At 42.2% G+C, this 8,546-nt stretch overlaps 1 protein-coding gene across 4 annotated transcripts in view; it reads right to left on the reverse strand.

Moving 5' to 3' along the window:
* MRPL1 (mitochondrial ribosomal protein L1) overlaps window positions 1-8,245 on the reverse strand; it is a 124,413-nt gene extending 116,168 nt beyond the window's left edge. For 2 of the 4 annotated variants that reach the window (XM_006151466.3, XM_027773068.1), the window contains exons 1-2: window positions 7,995-8,245; window positions 5,823-5,899 (exon numbers count right to left, since the gene is read on the reverse strand). The gene's annotated coding sequence lies outside the window, so the exon portion shown is untranslated. Of the gene's footprint in view, window positions 1-5,781; window positions 5,802-5,822; window positions 5,900-7,994 lie in introns of those variants that run through there. The other 2 variants (XM_006151467.3, XM_006151469.3) reach the window with 2 other exon arrangements.
* Between the last annotated feature and the right edge of the window lie 301 nt (window positions 8,246-8,546).

Genomic DNA, 8,546 nt, shown 5'->3' on the forward strand with positions numbered 1-8,546 from the left:
AATATGTGCCTTAAGAATTTCCTAATTGTGGTTATATCTTCCAATTGTGTTGATGTGTTTGTTTTCTTATTTTCTTTTCCTTCTGAAAATATCTTATCAAATAAAAGCACACTGTTTCTTGAAGGCATCTTTGAACATTTCAGATTAGATATAACTCAGCATAAGCCCATTTACTAATTTTATTACTTAAGTCAAGAATCATCAAGTGCTGGGACCAGCAGATAGCATAATGGCTATGTTGCTAGTCTTCCATGTAGTCAACCGCGGTGGGACAGAGACAGACAGAGACAGAGAGATAGAAAGCGAGAAATCACCCCCCGGGGGGGGATGGCCACGCCGTCATCCCTTCTCCTCCCTTCTCCTCTCGGGATCTTGGGCACGCACGCACACGCGCCCAGTGTGAGTTTAAGCCGCCGGGTCCAGGACTCCAACCATGGTCGATTACATGGGAGTCCAGTGACATAGTCATTATGCTAACTGCTGGTCCCAAGGACCTCAGTTCTTTGATGGTGGTTTGGTTGGAGGTTAAATCCAATTCCTTGTTATGCAGCCTAGACTTTAAATTTTTAGTTGTAAAATTCGATACAGCACTTTAATTCTTTCTTTGGACTCACTAAAAATCTGTTGTGTTGTTGGAAAAGTCATGATGATTTTTGCATAGAAAAACAGAAAAAATACGTGATTTTTCTGAAAATCCAATGATACTGGAGTGATGGACAGTATCTAAGTCGCACTTATACTGAGGTCTCCCGTTTCATTTATGTTGGCAGTATATTTAACTGGTTCCCTGTTTCCCAGCTTCCCTTTCAGTTTGTTGTGTCCTTTCATTAAGGTTTTGGCCAGTGAAATCTAAGCTGTTATTTTTTGGATGGAGCTTCTAGGAAAGTGCTTGGGAGTGGGAATAATTTTTGCCTTCTCAGGAAAATAAATGGGATAATGGGAATTCCAATGGCAATAATTAACATCTGTTCCTGTTTTCAGTGTCTTTGAACAGATACAAAGAAGCTCCCATCCTTCCAGATGAGTTAGAAAAGTTCCTCCATGGGCCGGCTGGTGGTGTGGTAAAAGTGGCTGGATCCCATGTGGCCACTGTGTGGTTGGAGTCCCAGACCTGGCGGCCTGATAAACCTTGTGTGCATGCATGTCCAAAATCCTGAAAGAGAAATGAGAAGGGATTGTGGTTATGACCATGTCCTATAGGGAGTGCACGCCTCATTTTCCCTCTGTCTGTCTGTCTTTCTCTGTTTCTCTTCAGAAAGCACACTCATCCTCTAGCAAAATTTAAAAAAAAAAAGAGAAAAAAAAATGATTCTTTGGGTAGATGCAATCCCTCCTAGTATACAGCTCCCATCTTTGCAGTAAGCAACCTACACAAGCACATAGGGTGGCCCTGACAGCAATACTGGACCATGAAGCAGGGAAGGAAGCCATCCTCTAACAATAGCAAAGTCAAAGAGAGGAGGAGCTGGGCCCTGCTGACTATGGACGGATGCTCCCTTTTGGCCCTGAACTAACTACATTCAGTAGAAAGTTTTTCATGGGGGAGAAAAAGAAAACTTAAGTTACTGTTATTTCTGATTTTTGTAAAAATTAAGCAACATGGTATGATTTGAGAAGTGCTACCACCCATTAATGAATTCAACAAACATTCCTTGAGACCTAGGCTTCAGTCTTTCATGTGCTAGGGATAAGGACAGAGCTTATGATCTAGGATGTGAAAGACAGATGTATACATACACAGGAAATGACAGCATACTGTCGTGTGGTTGTTCAGTTTGCATACTGCACAGAGACATCTGGCCAGGAGCAGGAGTGTGGCTGGGGGTGGGGGGATGTGCCCTGACAGACTGCATCCACCCAGAGAGGAACCCTTCCTAATTTATCTCCACAAATGAAGTGCCTGTTTATTTACTTATTGAATGAGTAAGAGGGACAGAGTGACAGAGGGACACAGAGAGAGATACCACACCTCCAACAGAGTCTTGATGCTGCAATGTACCCCTCCCACCTCAGCCTGTATGGATCATAGAACATGTGTCTTGTATACGCAGAGAGGTCATGAACTAGCAACCCTCTTAGGTGTGTCGGCCTTGAAGAGTGTCTTGTTTTCCTGTTGTGCAATGATCTGGTCCTACGTGCCTCTTTTTAAAGACAAGACTATGATTCAACTAATAATAATGCCCTATTGCAGTTTATTTCAGTGAGTTTTGTTTGTTTGTTTGTTTCTTGGGTTTTTTTTTTTCAGAGATTTTTCCCTTAGGGTGCATGTGCTCACTAGAAAGAAAAAGACAGTAAGAGGGAAAGTGAGAAATCTTCCCCTGGAGGATGGTCACTGCAATCCCTCCTCCATTCTCCTCCCAGGGTCTTGGGCACGCACACACTAGTGCCCAGAGTGATTTTTCAAGCTGGGACTTGAACCATGGTCTACCATGTGGGAGTCCAGCAACATAACTACTATACCACCTGCTGGCTCTATTTCAGCGAGTTCCTAACTTATTGTAGTGATAATCTTCTTTGAAAGAATAGTCATATGCAAACATAGTGTGTAAATCCAGATGCTTTGGTCACCAAGGTTGAAGTTAGATTAGAAACAGAAGAAAAAATCAATAGTTAATTTAATCACATTTATTGTAAAAGAGGTAGGCACATGTATTAAAACAGCACATAGATTTTGTTGTTGTTGTTGTCGTTGTTGTTTTCAGAGAAAACATCATAGAAGTAATATTAGAGCTAACAGGGGCCTGCAAGTAATGTGGTGGTTAAGGACTCTGGACTCCCACATGGGTTCGAGTCCCGGAACTGGCAGCTTGCTTTCTCACTTTCTCTCTCTCTGTCCCCCTCTGGTCAAATTAAAACAAATAAGTAAATAAATAAAGTTAAATAAAAGACTTCTTAAAAAACCGTAGTAGTATTAGAGCTAAATATTGAAGGATGATTTCAAGAAAAGGACAAAATACAAGAGCATACCACCCTGAGGAAATAGCTCATGCAAAGATGTTTAAGGGAGCATGGCCTGTTTCAGAAAGTGACAAGTGCTTCGTACATGGCAAGAGAGGGAGAGAGGCTGGTGGTTTGTGTGGCTCCAGGCAGCAGTTCTAATCAAGAGCTGATCATGAAAGGACACATATACTTGTGCAGTTAGGTTTTGGTTGATAAATTATGAGAAATCACTTAAAGAGCAGAATAATATGAATAGAACATATTCTTTGGAGGATGTTGGGATTATTCGTAATTGGGATACATTAAGAGACAAAAATGCAAAAGCTCAGACAAGAGGCTGACCTAAGACACTAGCAGTACATTAGATGAAGGGAATAGATTAAGACAAATATTTAGAATTGGTAGATCTTGGTAAGGGTGGGAAAGAAAAGTTAAGGATGCCTCCTAGGATTCTGTGTTAGGTAACTATTCATCTGATGACATGATAGTACTATTTGTACTGAGAAAGGGTCATGTGAGGCCAGGAACACATTTCAGAGAAAAGATGTAAGTTCGGTTTTAGACATAATGATCTTGAAGTATGTGTAGACTATCTAAGGAGAAAATTGATAAGATATAGCTGAATGTTGAGACCAGCAGATGAAATAATGGTTACATCACTGGACTCCCACATAGTAGACTGCGATTCAAGTCTCGGACCCAGCAGATTAAAACTCACGCCCGGTGCATGTGCATGCACACCTAAGATCCTGAGAGGAGAATGCAGAAGGGACTGCAGTATGGCCAACCTCTCTGGGGGGTGATTTCTCACTTTCTGTCTCTCTGTCTCTGTCTGTCTGGTGAGCACACATGCCCTATCGCAAAAAAAAAAAAAAAAAAAAGAGCTGAATGTGTTTGAGAACTCTGAATTGGAGAGATGTGGGAGTTTTCAGCATAAAGCTGGTAATTATAACTTATAGATGTGAACATTTAAGACTCAAAGAGTGTGTTTGGGTCCAAGACAAAAACATACAAACACACACACACACACACATACATATATATATGTATATTTTAACTTTTTATTAAATTTGCTATAGGGTACATGTGCTTGCCAGAGAGAGAGACAAAGAGAGAGGGAAAGTGAGAAAACACCCAGAGCGGTGATGGCCTGGTCTCAGTCTCTTCTCCATTCTTCCCTTGGGATTGTGGTTTAGGATTTGGGCATGCATGCACATCTCAAGCAGCCAAATCCAGGACTCGAACTGCAGAGTCAGTCATGTGTGATCCAGCCACCTTACCCATCACACCACCAGCTGGCTCCAATACTGAAATCTTTCCAGGTGGCCTCCATGGCTGCCAAATACCTTCCCATTAAGCAGTCAGTGTCTGAAGTTGCCACTGTTGTGATTTATTCTTTTAGGTTGTATTTCTTTACTTTTTTGGGGGAGAGGTTTTTTGCTAGGGTGTGCCAGAGAGACAGAGAGAAACAGAGAGACAGAAAGTGAGAAATCACCCTCCGGGGGGATGGTCATGCCACAATCCCTTCTCCTCTATTCTCCTCTTGGGATCTTGGGCACACATGCACACGTACCCAGCGTTGAGTTTAAGCCACTGGGTCCGGGGCTCAAACCACGGTTGACTATATGGGAATCCAGTGACATAGCCATTATACCAGCTGCTGGTCCCTCTTTTAGGTTGTATTTCTAAATACTTACTTATTTAAAATACTTTTGAGAAGAATTAAGCATAGTATAATAAAGAGAACAACTGAAGTATCAAGAGACCAATTTCTGATACTGGCTTTGCCACCTGACTGCCTGTGATGTTCAGCAAGTCTCTTGGCCTCAGCTTCCCCATGTAGAGAATGAGGAAGTAGAACCAGGTGATCTTCACCATTTGGAACACTACAATTCAACCAAAATAATGACTTACTATAGTTTAGTTCAGTGATTTTTCGAAGTTACTGAGCAGTAGTGAGCCTTCTTTGAAAGAACTTTCATGCAGAAACACAAGGTATTAGAATGTTCTGACTATATGTGTTAACTCAAGTTAGTGTAGATGTAGAATATAATTTACCAATTTAGCCATACTCCGTAAAAAGATACAGAGGGGACCCCAGAGACAACCTGAACCACCTGAGAACACTGCACCACCAGGAACTGGTCTCTACAGTTCTCATCTGTGTGGCAGACCAGAGAAGGACAGAGAGGGAAAGGGAAGAGAAGGAGAGGGAGAGAGACAGAAAGCAAGCCACCAGGTCCGTGACTTGAACCATGGTCAGCAATGTGCGAGTGTGTGTCCAACACCCTTAATCACCACACCACCTGGCAGCCCCAATAAATAATTCTCTAAAATAAGTTAATGAAGGGGCTGGTAGGTGGCATGGTGGTTAAGAGCCCTGGACTCTCACATGGCCAACTGCAGTTTGAGTCCCAGACCTAGTGACTTCCTTTCTCACTATCCCTCTCTCTCTCACTGTCTCTCTCTGGTCAAATTAAAAAATAGATAAATAAATAAAGTTAAATAATTCTTTAAAAAAATAAAACTAAGTCAATGAAGATTTAACTTCTCAATATTTGTACAGTGCCAATTACTTAAAAAAATTATTCTCTAATGTCAATCTAATTGCAAATGAGAAGCACGGTCTATTTTGAGGATGATATAATCCTACTAAATATATAAAGGTAGGTATTGCCTTCTTTTTGTTTTTAGTGAGTCAATCCATTTGACAGGGTATAAAGACAACATCTCTTAGAGATTTAGACTGCATTCAGTTGGCCTTTTTATAATAACAGCCATTATTCTTAACTCTAAATATTACAATGACCTTTCTTTTCCAATAGATGGGGATGCACTTACTATTCAAAATTCAGAGGCCTGTCAGATTTCATAGTATGTACCTTTATTCCCAGCTACCAGGGAGGCTAAGGCAGGAGGATTACAAGTTCAATACCAGCCTGGGCGACATTGTAGAATCCTGTCTCAAAACAAAGAAACATAGACCAACAATGAATATCCCATATATAAACCTGTCTGAATTTAAGGACAAGCAAATTCCATTTATTAGTGTTTTTTATTTATTTATTTTTTTTAACATCCACAATGGCCCTCTCCTTTGATCCACCCCAGACACTACTATAAAACACCCTGTCAGAATGGACAGGTAAAATACAGCTCAACTAAAACACCAATGCTACCAGCCTATCCTCCTAGACATTGCTGTGAAAATTAATTTTGTGTCACTTTTCATACTTCCATTTCTGGTTGGTTCTGTGAGAATTTCCTCTTTAAGTGTCAGCTTCCCCTACAATGATTGAGACCTCTTGAAGAATAGGGACTATGCTTGACTGTAACTCCAGTGCTAAATACAGTGTCTGGAACATAACACATCCTCCACGTTTGTTTACTGCCTACAAATAAGAAGCTAGAATTTTATCTATAAGTAATTGAAGAAACTTACATTTATGAAGATATCACATTGTATGATTTATATTTTTCCAGATATTTATTTCTCTCTGTATTTCAACATTTGGTAGCATGAGAAACCTTCAAAAGTTTATAGAAAATTGGGACCAGCAGTTAGTGTAATGGCTATGTCGCTGGACTCCCATGTAGTCGACCATGGTTGAGTCCTGGACCCAGCTTAAAACTCACGCCCGGCGCATGTGCGTGCATGCCCAAGATCCTGAGAGGAGAAGGGATTGCGGCGTGGCCATCCCCCCTGGGGAGTGATTTCTCGCTTTCTATCTCTCTGTCTCTGTCTGTCTGGCGAGCGCATACACCCTATAGCAAAACCTCTCAAAAAAAAAAAAAAGTTATGGAAAATGCATATTCTGAAAAAACTATGCATGAATTTTCCATTTTTTTTGTACCAAAATAAACTTATACTTCAGTTTTATCATGAACTTTTTGATGTCCCCAGCATATTTTTTAAAGAATTATTTATTTAACTTTATTTATTCATTTATTTTTTTTTAATTTGACCAGAGACAGAGAGAGAGAGAGAGAGAGAAGGTGAGAAAGCAAGCCACCAGGTCTAGGACTCGAACTGTGGTCAGCCATGTAGGAGCGTCCAGCGCCTTAATAATCACAATCACACTACCTGCTGGTCTCTGTCCCCTGCATATTTCTACTGGAAGAATAGTGTTTGTGTACCAAGGAGAAATGCTCTGGTAAAATGCCACTGAGGCAAGTTCAGGATTCTAGGCTCCTGAAGTGACTTGAAGATACTTATCTGTTGTGTGTCAACTTAGATTTTAGATAGTTGAGGATGAGTGAGACTTTTTCCAGAGTTAAAGTCATTTTGACACTTTCTGCACAAGATTGAAGGGGCTGTTGTAGCTAGGAAAGCAAATGGAAACTTAATCCTGTTGGAAAACAAAGTAGCTTTTTGTCTTTTCTGTCCAAAGGGACTTCTTCACTCACTTATTCACACTTCTTAGTGACAATAAAGTCTTGCGAATATTTCTCTGCATTGGTGGACTCTTTTAATAGTTCTTCAGTTAATGCTAAATGATGATTTGCACTTTTATTGCACCAGCTTTCCCAAGAGATGGAGGCGTCTTACACTCAATAAGACCTAAGATGAACTGCAACCAATACAACGTGTTTGGTGTGCTGCAAATTGCTAATATACCCTTGACCAACACTGGCAAACACACGAGCCCGGATCACGCATTGAGAAAGAGATGTAAGTTATGCAAACCTACAGCAGTAGTATGCTGCCTCTGAAGCCGGTGTAATTTGCTTTTTTGGAAGACTCTGAAGCTGGCTCCACAGAACCAAAATTAAGCCCTAGACACGTAAAATATCAAGGCCACATCACCAAGTAAACACTAATATTTCTAGTTTATATTTGGATGTTTTCATTCTGTAGCTGGCACAGATAAACTGGCAAGCAAACGTAATTCTAACTCGAGAAGGGAGAATTAGAGAAAAAGAGAAGGTTATAGCACAGCGTCACAGGTTCTTTTATTTACCTTTCAAGATACGACTTACAGATGTTACACGTTGGGGAAAAAAAAGCATACTAAAGCAGTCAGGAAACATTTCCTTGGGTCACTTCACCTCACCTGGTGTGTCATTAGCCACCTAGACCTGTGCTCAGCGGTCAGGACGCCTCGGGCGAGCGTGCAGCAAACAGCGCCAGGTCCACGCAAGAACACGGGAGGAGGCGGTCTCACCACTCTCTTCCCCATGGCTTTGTAGATGCGGGCTCCTGATGCCCTACCAGCCCGCTCTGCTCTGCAGCGCGCTCAAGCAGAGTCTAGGCCTACAGCAAACGTAAAGAAAATACGCAAGTCCCCAGGCCAGCGCACGCACACGCGCACCACGCACGAGGGGCGGGGCCGAGGCGCCAAGCCGGAGCTCCGCCCTGCCGTGGCCCCGCCTCCTTTCCTCACCCCACCCCTCAGCGCCGGGGAGTGACTGACTCCCGCCAGCCCCTCCACGTCAATCAACCCTCCTCCTTCTCGCACTCTCTGCACCTTGTTATTAATCTCAAAACCCATATCGCCCGGACGCCTCTCCCCCGGCCTTCGGGGGTGTGAACGTGTGTGAGCGAGAGCGAAGGCACCGAAAGCTGGCGTCTCTGTTCAGCGTCGGCCCCGGCAGCACCCAGCTTA

This window comes from Tupaia chinensis, unplaced genomic scaffold (genome assembly GCF_000334495.1).
Source record: "Tupaia chinensis unplaced genomic scaffold, TupChi_1.0 Scaffold000318_1, whole genome shotgun sequence".
NCBI classification, from domain to species: domain Eukaryota; kingdom Metazoa; phylum Chordata; class Mammalia; order Scandentia; family Tupaiidae; genus Tupaia; species Tupaia belangeri.